Raw genomic sequence first — 14,997 nt, 5'->3', positions numbered from 1 at the left:
GAGAGTGGGGTGAGTTGTGCCAGTGGGGAAGTTGTGCCACCCCTTGTATCTAGAAAACCATAGAAGAAATTGGTCATGTGACCACACATTTTTGAAGAGGCATCCATTTTACTCACTCTGCAAAGAAGGGAGGCAGATGGCACAAGAGCTAAGCACATTTAAGTTCAAAAAACAGTTTTTTGCCTCTCAAAGTAAAATTTTTATGATCAAGGTTTATTGATTGTTGTGTCTGAACAATTATAGACAAGCTTGAAAACATTTCACACATGTGTTAGTGTTTTAGTAAGCTACAATATGAGGCTATACTGTTAGCATGATGTTAGCTCCAAACCAGCTATATGATACAAGTTTGTTAAAATGGTGGGGATGGGGTGATTTGTGCCAAAAGGCCTGGGTTAAGTTGTGCCAGTGCAGTTGCAGTTGATTTAGTGACATTTTATTTCATTTTGTTCTTAAATGTTTAAATAGACCTTGTTGAAGAATATTGCAGTATTGGCAAGTGTAGCCTGGCTCTGTGATAGTTCATTTTGTTCATTTTGAACATAATTTTTATTTCTGAAAATGTTAAATATGTAGGTCAACTGCTGCTACCGTTTAGCCTTGTTTAACCCTGTTATAGTACACTGGACTTTAGTGTTATCTTTATTTTGTCTTGCTTTGATATAGCATTACAGTATATGAGAGGAAAATGTTCTGTTTTACTTCAGTAATCAATGGCACAATTTACCCCAACGTATTCTCTCCAAAGGCACAACTTACCCCGCACCGGGGGCAAGTTGTGCCAAGAGACCACTTTTTTAAGAATAGCCATATTTTTTGAACAGTTTATTTAAGATCCAAAGGGAGTGTTCCCAGTGGTGCACAACATCCTGAAATATATTTACATATTGTAGTTGGAGGCATTACTGTCATGCCCTCACTTTAAAGACACCTCAAGTAAAAAGTGGCACAACTCACCCCACTCTCCCCTACATTAGCTAACAAGCTACCGTTAGCTAGCAAGCTAACATTAGCTTGCTAGTTAACATAAGCGCGACCGACGCATAACGATACCGTTATGCACTGTTTTAATATAAAACACAGCCTTGTTTTGTTTGTTTGTCTTCTCTGCATGTGTGTTTCGTGATATGCTGCATATACAACAGACAGCACAAAGCTGCAGAGCAAAGCGATTTACCCAGTTAACCGTCTGGCCATTTGACGTTGACCATCAGTTTTTTATGTTGGTCAGAGGTAATTTTCTACTTAAGCTTGATGTCTTGGTCTGCAGTAGTTGTCCAGTTGCCAGAGGATAGGGTGACCAAAAATATCTTTAATTGTGACAGAGCACACAGTTCGGGAGAGAGATGAGCCGCAGACAGCAGTGCTTGATCGTCAGCTACGGGAAGTGACCCCGAGCCCGATGCATCCATCCATAATAAAGGAAGGAAATGGAATCGGTTTACAGATCACCAAATACACACCTTTACAGTTTGGTTGTCCTCTGTGCCCAAAGTTCCGAACCACACGTAAACAAACAATACAGCATCACCTGGATAACCACACAGAAAATGCTGTGCATTTCCAGGGTAAGTTGATGAGAAGTATATCGTCACCCTCTTAAAATAATGGCCCAAGTCACTTTTTGAGGAAAATGATATTTTTGCCTAAATTATCTCTTCATGATGCTGGCCTCTGGTAAAATGGTCTAAGTCCTTAATTGAAAAGATCACACTGTTCCTACCTGGTAGTGCAATGGCATATGTCAAGCATGTGACCACTTAGGCCGTTTTATTTTTGCCTAAGTCAAGACAATGTGACTTAGGCAAAAATAAAACGGTCTAAGTCACATGCTTAACATAAAATGCAAAATAGTCATCTATTGTCATAAAAAAAATTGTGGAATGATTAATAAATCTCATATATTCTGTATTTGGTTCAGTTTTTTATGTTTTCTGAAAAACTGACTCTAAAAAGTGACTTAGGCCATTATTTTAAGAGGGTGACGATATGCTAAAGATTATATACTTTCACATCAAACATGAATGCTGAATGACATTTGTGTGTTTGCATATAAAAGATGGGAATTTGTTAAGCGCTGTTATATTGAGTAGCACCGCTCTTTCCCATTGTATTTCCCATAGATTTAAAATCTGTTCTTTGGGGCTGTAGATCACTTACTTTCAAGCGACCATAACTTTATTTAGTAAGTCATTGTAGAGTATTGATTTCACCTAGTAAAACAATCACTGTTGGAATTGAGGAAAAATAAAATTGTACATCGTAGGAAGAAAAGTAAATTTTTGTGCTTCTTGGTTGTAACGTCACATGATTTTTAAGGTAAATTACTGTTCTCTTACAGATACAATCATCTGTAGGTGCAACCTCTCATGCCGGGACACAGGACATTACCACTGCCCATCTTGTGCTAAAACCATAATGCGCAAAGAGGACATGGTATTACATGTGACTGCATGTCGTAAAAGACAAGATCTGGTGCCATATGACTCAAGTTCAGTGGTGCAGCCCACATCAGTGCCACCTTCACCTGAAAATAGTCCGTCTTTACCATCCCCATATTTGTTTCAGGATTCAAGTGCATCAGCACTTTTGGACCATCCATATACATGTAATCCCTCAGAGTGTCCCCAGTCCACCACAATTACACCTTCAGAGTTGCCATCTTCACATGTGATATCTTTAAAGTCAGTGAAGTGCCCCCTTTGCTCCATTCTTCTTTACAAAAATAACTTTGCAGTACACATACAAAGAAAGCATGAAAGACCAAAAGACATTACAGCAGCATCTCATCTGAAACGTGTGTGTCGACCAAACCCGTGGCCTATATGCTGTCCATAAAGGTGGTCATGGATTCTCTGTGCCAATACATGTACAGCGTAAAACATGGGGCAAACAACATGTGACCAAATGTGAATTGGAGGACTGTCGCCAATATCAGTTGCTTGCACAACGGAGTGGCCTCACTCACAGTACGTGTGACCATATCCGGTCACTTGATTACTGCAGCACCACTGCTACTGAGGAACCACTTATACACAATGTCCTTGAGGAAATGCTGGAATGCAAGTTTTTTGGTGAATCCAAGGTAGCAGCTTGCAAAAAGAGGACGAAAGAAGCAGAGGAAGCTTGTGCACCATTGTGTGTGTTGGTGGAACTTGGTGGTTCTCAAAACCAGATTTGTCTCTCCATACATGAGCCAAAAATCTACCACTTCTGTTGTTTAGGCAGAGTTACAGTTACTTATAACGGGGAAAAAAAACACATGGCATTGCCCCTGTGCAAAGGCACGTACATCCTGTCCACACAAGAACATTGCCAAATGGCACCTTTTTCAAACCCGCAAAGAACTTTTTGTAACTGCACCACCTACCTCTGGAACCTTACCAGAGACTACTCACTCTGTCAGTTATCCTCCTACTGCATCGATGGAGATGGATAGAAGCGTAAGATATATTTATGAATAGAAAAAAATACCAGCCACTCTTCCTGGAGATGCCATAACTCCAAGAGCCCTGACAGATTACCCTTCTAAGTTGATTCCGGCTGAAACGACATGCCAGTTGTGTCCAGGCAATCCCAATTTGGAGGACATTTTGCACATCACACACAAAGCCAGAATAGTTGGCTGGTGTAATCTCAAGTACGTGAACTACATCCTTAGATCAACCACATACAGCTGATTGAATGTCCTAATGTATATCCTTATGTCTATTCAGCCGCGGCGGCAGGGGGGGGGCTAGGGGGGGCTTGAGCCCCCCCTGAAATTAGCCAAGCCCCCCCTAAGCCCCCCCTGGAAATTTCTTTGGAGAAAAACAAAAACTTAATTTATAACAACTAAACTAGGCTAATACATCATAGAAGTGAAAATTCCCAGCGTCATTGAACACAGCATTTACACACCTCCGTGGCTGTCTGCACCGGGCCGGCCCATTTTTTATAGAGGGGTTCTCCCCCTACTGGCAAGTGATTATGGCGCGTATTATGGCATGGTGTGATAGAAGGACCTCCCCTCTGCTCTGCTCAAAGTGGCCTGCTCCATCTCCAAGGCAAAACGTCTCTCAAGTCTAAACCCGCGGAAGTTAAACTTCCATACAGACATGTCAATATCTACGGAAAATGGACATAAAACAAGCGTCTAGCGTTAGTATCGCGCGCCTTTATATTGATCAAGCGTTTATGTTGATGGCCATCACAAAGGAGATACTTTATTTTGCTTTGTACACGGACTGGACTGGACAGCACAGGTCTAGGATCGAGCGCACTGATGTTAACAGGTAGGCTGCCAGGGCATGGAATTTATATTTGATATATACATAATGGTCCCTATCGTTGCATCGGCGCTGTTTCTAGGCCGAACGCCTGGCGCAGCTCAAATCAGTGGGCGTGGACCAGCGCACTTGATATCGTCGTGCTGGCGCTAGACGCAGCCTCAACCATTACAACCACGCCTTTTAAGCGTAAAATTATGCACCGTCATGCTTATTGGATAACTGCAATAAACGAATCGCACGCTTGCCTTTTTAGCTCCAATTCCAGTGATCCCGCAAAACCAGACGAAAGCCACACGCTCTGCCCCCCCCCCCCCCTCCCTTCATCCAGTCTTGTCTGTCTCCATTATAGGCTATTATTCCATATTATTATGCTTCTCAAACCAATCTAACTGCAGTTTCAATACTGCAAGCATGTAAATACGCTACACAGCAAGATCAAAGTGAAAATAATGTTCTAAATGCATCAGCTAGAAAAATATAGCCTATTAGATTGGTGAAAGTTTGTCCAGAAAGATATCATTTTCTCTCGCCTGCTGCAGGAAGGATGATGCACATAAATATAGCCTACATTATGTAAAGTCATTGCATAAATGTGTTTTTATTGTAAAACTAAATGTGGAGTAGGGCCAAGTTATTGGAGCGGACATCACAGTATAGCAGATGACAGTAGAAGCTTCCGAAGCGCGTTCCGCTGTCACTTATCTAAATCACGTTAAATCCACACAGGGTATATATAGGCTCAAGAGGACATATATGTTTCACATAGGGTGGTGTTTCATTTCGATGTTTTATTTGGTCCAATATTGAAATGTTGTACAATTGCAGGTTGTCTTACCATTACACATTATTTTAGATCTACCTTTTATATCTATTTCGGCTCATTTGGTTGCTATTTAGTAGCGAAATGGAGGACCCAATTGCATGCTGGGACAGGGACATTCACAGGCAGTAAACTTACAACTGCTATTTCCTATGGGAAGCTGGGTGCTGCTATGTGTTGTGTCTGTCTGAGCGAGGGAGTCAGAGAGAGAGAGAGAAGGGTGACAGAGAAGCGGCAGAAGAGCACTGGCGCACTGAATAGGCCTGGTTTCAGAGAGAGACAGAGAAGGGTGACAGGGGAGAGGCAGCAGAAGAGCACTGGCGCACTGAATAGGCCTGGTTTTCAAAGGCGCAAAGCGCTAAATTTATGGCAGGTGCGAAGATAGCAGTACGCCGAGATTTAAAGCCGACACGCCCACTTTGGCCCATTCTGGGACTGCGCCACGCCCATTCGGCCTAAAGCGCATTTGGCAGCGTAAAGCCATATTGATATCGTCCCAAAACAGGCGCAAGGCACGTTTTTTTGCGTTTTTTTGCGTTTAAGGCCCGTTTTAGCGCCGAAGGCCTGTGGGAGAATAGGGCCCAATGGCTTTGTTAAGACTGCGTTGCCTACTGTGCTGTTGTGTTTTTTGGCCGCCGTGCTCATGCGTGTGGTGTTAATGTGAACATAACTGTCGTTCTCCCATGAAAGTTTGTTGTTTTAGATCACAACAACATACAAGCGAAGCAAGTGGGCGCCTCTTTCAGGCCCCGTTTGTAGCAGGGAGGCAATGGGTCCCATTTTTATAGTCTTTGGTATGACTCGGCAACCTCCCAGTCTCAGGGTGGACACAGACCACAAGGCCACTGAGCTGGTTTTGATAAAAGTATCAAAACGCCTGTTGTCCAGCTCAGTCACTATACAGTCTTGTTGTCACTGGCGTGATTGTTATATAGTGCAATCTATGAATGGTTCTATTTCTTTTTACTCTGGCACAGACTATTGATGAATGGATGTGCCTGTGTATGTGGCACTGTTTATTTACATATAGCCTATATGCAGTGATTAGCCTAATTTGTCTCTAAAATATAGCACATTTTAAATCTTTTGTGTAACTTGTGAATATAAACTCTTGATTTACCATCTAAATGTGTGTGCTGCATATAGCCTTGTGTAACTGGACTCATCAGTCTCAACATACAGTGTGACATAGGGCTAAATACACAGTCAGTCTTCAGCTCATTGAAGCACTTACATGCATAATGTTGGGTTGGGGATTTGGCTCTCAATGGAAAAGCAGTGGGCCCTCCTTATTCACTATCCTAATTCACACCCTATCATATTATTATTATTATTTCTTATATTAGTGGTTCTCAACCTTTTTACACAAGTACCTGAGAAATTACCACCATATGAATGTATGAGAGGGAGGGCCCCCCGCGTACCACCAGTGGTACCTGTACCACAGGTTGAGAAGAGAACCACTGTCTATTTATGTAGAAAAAGTTAGCCCCTGCTGTAAATATTTAAGCCCCCCCCTTAGCCCCCCCAGCCACAATTGGCTGGAGCCGCTACTGTGTCTATTACAGACATCTCAACTTACAGTAGAAGGTGTACTGAATGCCACATGGTTTACCGCTACCAGGAATGGACAGATGGTCTTCATAATTTCAATAACCATATCATCCTGACACTGCAGCTTTGTCTTTACTTAAGGCACAATCTTCAGGTGAGTAAAACAGTGTTATGACAAACAACGCAAAGTGTTCTGATCATGTAATTCATATTGCCCCAGAAAGACTGTCTCAATTGATCTCGTTCTGCAATTGTTGCAAGATTTTCTAATTTCTTTCTTTCTTCTTCTGCTACTACTGTGCTTTCTGTGGCACAGGCCAAAGTTAAATTGGCAGTCTATTCCATGTACGAAATTTATTTGGCCATTTTTTTAACGGTACATTAACAGGTATACTGATTGCAGGGAATGCTATTAATAGTTTGTACTGATGCTTTTCTGTATATTTATGCTGTTTAAAACCTTTCCCTGTTTCTCTTCTGTTTTTACCATAGAATCATGTGTCTGTGTCTAGAGTCATCAGCTCTCTGGAGACGTTGGACGTCTCCAAGACCAAGGAGATCATTGTAGACTACAGGAGGGGGGGGGAGCACACACCCCCCATTCACCATCAACGGCACAGTGATGGAAAGGGTGGACAGCTTCAATTACCTGGGAGTCAACATCCACCAGGACCTGACTTGGGCCGGCCACACCGCCACTGTTGTCAAAAAGGCCCAACAGCGAATACACGGACTCAGGCGCCTGAAGAAATTTGGGCTAAGGCCAGAAATCCTTATGGACTTCTACAGAGGCACCATTGAAAGCCTGCTGACTGGCTGCTTCACCACCTGGTACGGGAACTGTACCACCATGGACCGCAGGGCGCTACGGAGAGTGAGACGCGCGGCCCAGCACGTAACAGGATGTGAGTTGCCAGATCTGCATGAACTGTATAAACAGCGGTGCCTCAGGAGGTCCCTGAAGATCATCAAAGACACAAACCATCCCCACAACAGCCTGTTCTCCCTGTTACCTTCAGGGAGAAGATACAGGGTTCCGAAAGCACGCACAAATCGCTTGAGGAACAGTTTCTTCCCACAGGCCACGAGACTCCTTAACATACCCAAATAGTGTAGTAGCCGTACTGTACCGCACTGTAGCTGCTACCATTACGTATGTCTAATGTTTAAACTGTATGTTTAATAAGGAATATGCTATCTGCACCTGTATGTCAAATACGCCGAATTTAGAACGCTGAGTTTAATTGTATATTTAATAAGGAATATGCTATTTGCACCTGTATGTCAAATACGCCGAATTTAAAATGTTTAAGCACGTCTAAAGTATGCTCATGACATGTGCACCTATGTGCAGTGAATATGCCACTGTCTCTGACTTGTCTTATCACTATACTGCCTTATTGCTTGTTGTGTCTCTTGTTGTTTTTGCACTCATATGCCCTGTTATATTTGTACTATGTTGTGAACGGAGTCCACAGCACAAGAATTTCACGCGTGATACTTGTACCATGGAGTGACAATAAAAATCTTGAATCTTGAATCTTGTGGGGGGGGGGGGGGAGTTTCTCGCCACTGACTTAATTTTTAAAGCATATTGCCAATTTGAGGCACTTTGCAGCACTGAATATGAATACTCATGTATAAACTGTGGGTTCTACCCTCATGTGGTGGTTATGGACCTCTAAAAAAAAGCAGTGTTCAACTTTGAGGGTATGTTTTTCTTAAACTGCTATTTGGGTACATCACTTTTTAACTAGCTTTTTGATATGCCACACAAATTAAGTTTTACTTACCACAGTACTATTTCTCTGAGGGTATTCATGTCTTTATGTTGTATTTGGCAAGTGCAGTTAGTGAACTGAAAGAACCAAATGATGACTTCCAAGGTGAACACAACATAGAGGCATTCTGGGAATCCATCCATCTGCATATGATCAGCAAAGGATTTTTTGAAGGTGAGTCTATATAGTTTTTTTAAATACAGCCTGTCGTCCTGTCATATTAATGATTCACCCGTATGTCCTTGGGCTTCTTCCAGTACCTCCATATCTGTTTCCCCATACAAATTGTACTCTACATTTACAGCAATGGTCATTTGTAGTGCTATAACCAAGAATGTGCTAGACAACTGTGAAAAAAAGAAAGAAAAAAAAACTATAAAAAAGGGGAAAAACAAAAACAGAAACAAAAACAAAAAAACAAAGATACAAAAACCTTAATAGGTCCGTGAAACTAAAGGTGCCCGGTTGCTAAGCATTCCTTCATCCCTCCTCCAGTGTGTAGCCTAACCTACTTATTGCTTTAGAGATTGGGCATGACAGCTCATATCTAATAGTTTATCATGACTAGGTCTTGCTGTCATAGCTATATCCTCTTCTTCCCTCCCCATTTTAATCTTAATATGCAAAAGTAAAATAAACCAATGCAATGCCTCAAATTTATTTTCCACTATATTTCCAGCCAATTCACTTAGATGCGAAAAGGCACTGCGAATGCTACAACTAAAGACTTTTTTGTTTTGTTCTGTCTTCACCTCTCCCCCCTCTCTCTCCCACTCTACAAAAAGAAACAACCCAAAAAAAACAAGATTAAAACAAATATAAAGATACAATATTCCATTCAATCATGTATTGTTATGTTATTGTGTTTTCCATTCTAAAGTCATGCCAATACAATATTTCCATTCAAGTGTGACCATTGTGATAGTCCATGTACTAAGTTTGATTAAATCACTATATTTATACGGTATCTCGTCCATAGTTCTTCATCCAATGGTCCTGTGGGAAAAAAATATTGTCCCTTCTTGTCCCAAGAATAGAGAGAGAGAAAAAAGAAAAGAAACAGAACAGAAAATGTTCATCTAGGGGTGGGGGGGGGGGTATGTCCAGAAAATGTTCATCAGGGGGGGTGGGGGGTATGTTAATCTAAATTAGATGTGCTCTTCATGTATAGGGGGTAACAACTTCTCACCCACGGTTTTGCCTCTGGTCTAGTGGCTAGGATCCGCGTCGGGTCTCAGGGTTGTGTCATCTCCTCTGTCATCGTTCTGCATTGCTCTCATTTCAACGCAGTGTAGATATGAAAGTCTGTGCCTCCGTGGGGGTTGTGAAGAGATGGCTTTTGTTGTTCACGAAGATCTTCAGTGTGTCAGGATACAACATGGCGTATGGGGCGTTCATTGCTCGGAGTTGGCGTTTAACTTCGTCATATTTTTTGCGTTTTTGTATCGTCTCTTTAGACAAATCTTGTCTAAAGTATATACGTGTGCCCTGCCACTCGACAACGGCCTTCTCTCGTGCGGCACGTAGTACCGCTTCCCTCGCACTGAGTCGGAGGAATTTGACCAGGATGTGCCGATTGTACTTTGTTTCTGGGTTTGGTTTGAGCCTGCACCTGTGCGCTCGTTCAGTTTCAAAGCCCTTGTCGATATCCAAGCCCAATCCCTCTTTCAACAGTGTGCACATAAATACATCCATGTCTCCCTTCTCTGCATTTTCCAAAACGCAGACTAACATTATTACGTCGTCCCGCGTCTTCCAAATACGTCACCCTTTCCTGGAGCTGTGCAGCAGTTTTCACAGCTTGGGTTACTGTTCCTTCTCTCATGTTGCAGCCGTCCTCCAGCGTGGAAATACGGGTTTCTGCCTCAGAGATTCGGCTTCCGAGTTGCTGTACTGTCGTCTGAAGGGAGTCGAGGCTCTTTCTCACTCCGCCGATATCGCTAGCGAATCCCTGTAGCGCCTTGATGCTAGCTAGCTCCGTGGCTGTGTTAGGCTGGGACGCACTTGCCTCAGGCTGGTCCTCGTCACTCATCGTTGTTACTTCTCGTTCTAACATCAGTTTATTTCTCGGTCGTGGCATGCTCTCAGTTTGTAGATTGTCCCCCTCGAAGTTGCGCTTGGTCAGGTATTCATAGACTCATCAAATATCATTTTGTGGAGGGGTGTACTATGCTCAGCTCTGCGGAGCTCTTTGCTACGCAGCCATTCCGGGCGGCGTCCCACGTGACACTCTCACTGGACTCACACTCAGACTTAAAATAGTGACCTGGAATGTGAAGGGTGCTAACCTTGCCACTAAAAGAAATAAACTTTTAATGTACTGTAACAGGATGGGTTAGGTTGAGAGCATGGAGTTGTACAGTTATCAAGCACACCCACACAAAGTATTGAGTTATCCCCATTGGCAATGGCCTGGGCTTTTATTTGTAAAAAGGTAGAACCAAAATGAGTCTCAAAAAGGTAAACATAAAGTTGTTCCCACGGGAACTTGGCTTTAGCCCTATCCGGGCCGCTACCCGGCTTACCGGGTGGTCAACTCACAAGGTTAGGAGTTAGGTCTGGTTGTCCTCCCTTAGCTCGCTCTCTGAGCCTCTTTGCTCTGCTGCTTCCCCTCGCAATGAGTGTGTCCCTTCGCACTTAGTCTCCTCTGGGCCTAATCAGGTGGATGGGGAACATCTGGGCCCAATCAGGTAGTTGGGGACAGCTGGGTGAGTTTGGTCAGGTACACCATCCTCCTGAGACCACATGATGGAGCCAACAGGCGGGGACATAGCAGCCCTCAATCACCATGCCCATCAGCCCCTTACATACCCCCCCCCCCCCCTTCAGTTTCTGCTTGGGGATGGGAACCGAGGTCCAGAGGGCGTCTCTCCGTGACAGGGCATCTGCGTTCCCATGCTTCGCTCCTGACCTGTGGGTGATAGAGAAATTAAATTCTTGTAAGGAGAGAAACCATCTACCCACTCTAGCATTGGTCTCTTTCTTCTTGGACATCCAAACCAGGGGTGCATGGTCAGTCACCAGGGAAAAATGTCTGCCCCACAGGTAATACCTGAGACGTTCCAGTGCCCACTTGATGGCCAGCCCCTCCTTCTCTACTGTAGCATATCTTTGTTCCCTTTGGTTCAGCTTCCTACTGATGTAAAGGACTGGATGTTCCTCACCATTTATCTCCTGAGATAGGACAGCTCCTAGTCCCACCTCCGAGGCATCCGTTTGGACCACCATCTCCCGTGTGAAGTCCGGGGTGACCAGAACGGGACGTGCACAGAGTGCCTCCCTGAGACCTCGGAATGCCTTCTCTGCCTCCGCAGTCCATTCCACCATCAGGGCTTTTTTTTTCTTAGTTAGATCTGTTAGGGGGGCAGCTATAGAAGAAAAGTTACGGATAAAACGGGAGTAATAAGAGGCAAGTCCCAGGAAGGTCTTTACCTGCCTCTTGGTTGCGGGTCGGGGCCACTCCTCGATAGCCTTGACCTTGCGCTCCTGTGGCTTCACATTTCCTCGACCGATGGTGAAGCCCAGGTATTCGGTCTCCTCCAAGCCCAGCTTGCACTTTTTCGGATTGGCTGTCAGGCCTGCCCTGCGGAGAGCCTCCAGAACTGCCTTCAGCCTGTACAAGTGTTCCTCCCACCCCCCACTGTGGATGATTACATCATCTAAATATGCCGCTGCATACTCACTATGGGGTTTCAGTACCTTGTCCATGAGCCTTTGGAAGGTGGCCGGGGCTCCGTGCAGGCCAAAGGGCAATACGGTGTACTGGTAAAGTCCTGTGGGGGTAGCAAATGCAGTTTTCTCCCTGGAGTCGGCTGCCAGGGGCACCTGCCAATATCCCTTAGTTAGGTCTAGGGTGCTGATGTACCGGGCCTCCCCCAAGCGGTCAATCAGCTCATCGACCCTGGGCATAGGATATGCATCAAACTCAGAGATTTCATTAAGTTTTCTAAAATCATTACAGAACCTTTTTGTGGCGTCCGGCTTTGGAACCAGGACGATTGGACTGGCCCATTCACTGTATGATTCCTCGATGACTCCCAGCTCCAGCATGTTCTGGACCTCCTCCTTTATTATGCTCCTCGTGGCCTGCGGGGTTCTGTAGGGCCGTATTTTGACCTTCTGTCCCGGTTCAGTCCGTATGTGGTGCTCCACCAGGCTGGTCCGGCCTGGTACACTGGAGAACACATCCGAGTTCTGCTGTACCAACTCCTTTATTTGCTGTAGCTGTCCTGGGGAGAGACCTGGTCCCAATGTCACTTTGGCCCCCTCACTGCCTGGAGAGGAGGAAGGAAGCACACAAGACAAAGCACAACCGGCCAACACATCTCTGGTATACCACTTTTTCAGCAGGTTGATATGGTAGATTTGGAGAGGTTTCCGGCGTCCCGGCTGCCGCACCTTGTAAGTAACGGGGCCTACCCTTTCGGCCACTTCATAAGGTCCGTGCCAGGAGGCCAGGAACTTGTGGTCCGTGGTGGGCACTAACACCAGCACTTTGTCCCCAACCTGGAACTCCCGTGGCTGTGCACCCCTGTTATAGACTCGCCTCTGAGCCTCCTGGGCTTGTGACATATGTTCTCTTACCAGGGGCCACAGTACTTTCATGCGGTCTTGCATCCTCTCCACATGTTCTACCAGGCTGCGGTGGGGGCTGGGTTGCTCCTCCCAGGCCTCTCTCGCCACATCGAGCAGGCCCCTTGGCTGTCTGCCGTACAGTAACTCAAACGGTGAGAATCCTGTGGATGCCTGTGGCACCTCTCTAATGGAAAACATGAGGTAAGGCAGCAACTGATCCCAGTCCTTGCCATCTTTATCTATCACTTTTCTGAGCATGGATTTCAGTGTTTTGTTGAACCTTTCTACTAGGCCATCCGTTTGTGGATGGTAGACAGACGTTCGGATTTGTTTTACCTTGAGGAGCCGGCACAGGTCCTTCATGATCTTTGACATGAATGGAGTCCCTTGGTCCGTGAGTATCTCTCTGGGCAGGCCCACTCGGCTGAACATTTGGAACAGCTCTCTTGCAATGCCTTTCGTTGTCATGTTCCTCAGGGGAATGGCTTCCGGATACCTGGTGGCATAGTCAAGAACAACAAGGATATACTGGTGCCCCCGGGCCGATTTCACCAGTGGCCCTACTAGGTCCATGGCAATTCTGTCAAACGGCACATCAATAATGGGCAGCGGTATCAGAGGATTTTTAAAGTGGGGTTTTGGCGCCTTCTTTTGGCACTCTGGGCAGGTGCGACAGTAATCGGTCACCGCTCTTACCACTCCGGGCCAATAGAACCGGCTCATTATGCGCTCTTTTGTCTTCTCCACTCCCAAGTGGGCCCCAAGGACATGGCTGTGGGCCAGGTGCAACACTGTGGACACATACTGTTTGGGTACAACTAACAAACATATTTTTTGGTTGTTCCTCTTCTGCGCATAATATAAGAGCTGATTCTTTATCAGGAAGTGGGGATATGTCAGGTTACTCACCCCTGGGGCCAGTCTCCCCTCAATCTCTTGCACATTGCTTCGGGCATGTGTCAGATTGGGGTCCTCCAACTGGGCGGTGCCAAACTGTCCTTTCATCTGGGGTAACAGCTGGGCACCCTGCTCAGCTTCCCCGGAACTCTGTTCCTCTGGAAAAACCACAAACGGGTTCTCCAATGCCTCGTTGGAGCTGGGTCCTGTGGGACTACTGTCCCTGTTCTCTGGAGCAGCACACACCAGCTTAGTGGTTTCTTCTTTTAGGGAAGGTACCTGGGAGACAGTCGGTTTAACTTTGAGTTTGTTAGACTTTGTATTACACAGATGTCTTCTTTCACTCACCGGTATCCTTCCCATTGACTTTCACCGGCACCATGTGGGGAGGTGAACATTCAGAGACCCAGCAGGAGTCCAGCAGGTGGCAGGGCTTCCCTGGGCCTCCATCAGCCGAGGCTGCAGTGGGCATCGATTCGTCCCTGGTGGGGCAGTCCCAGGCCAGGTGACCCACCTCTCCACACTCAAAACACCTTCTCCGATCCCCAGGGACCTGGAAGCGTCTTCGTCTCCCCCCGTCATCTTCTCTCTCCTGTTCCTTTTTCCCCAGGGTCACCTTCTCCGCGACTTTCCTGGTTTTTGCAGCGTCGGGTCGCTCAGCTCTTCCCGCCTTCAGCATCTCCACTGTAACCTGGTGGCTTTCAACAAGAGTGACTAGACCCTCCACACTGTTCGGGTTACCATTGGCTACCATCTTCTTAGCATCATAGGGTAGAGCCCGGATAAATTTGTCCATAACCACTCTCTCCAACACACTCACCCCCTCTGGGTCGTTGGTTAGCCAGGATTTAGCCAACCGGGCCAGGTCATAGACCTGGGCTCTAGCAGACATCTCGGGGCTGTATTTCCACTCATGAAACCTCTGAGCTCGAGCATGTAGGCTGTAGCCATGCCTGGCCAAAGTCTCTTTCTTTAAGGCGCTATAAACCTTGGCTCGTTCAGGAGGAAGGTCAAGGTAGGACTGTTGGGCGGGGCCGGTGAGAAAAGGTCCGATAAGATCTGCCCAGGTGTTCTCTGGCCAACCCTCCCTTGTAGCAGT

Source organism: Poromitra crassiceps, assembly GCF_964638095.1.
Source record: "Poromitra crassiceps genome assembly, chromosome: 2".
Lineage (NCBI taxonomy): Eukaryota > Metazoa > Chordata > Actinopteri > Beryciformes > Melamphaidae > Poromitra > Poromitra crassiceps.
This window is presented reverse-complemented; position numbering follows the sequence as displayed.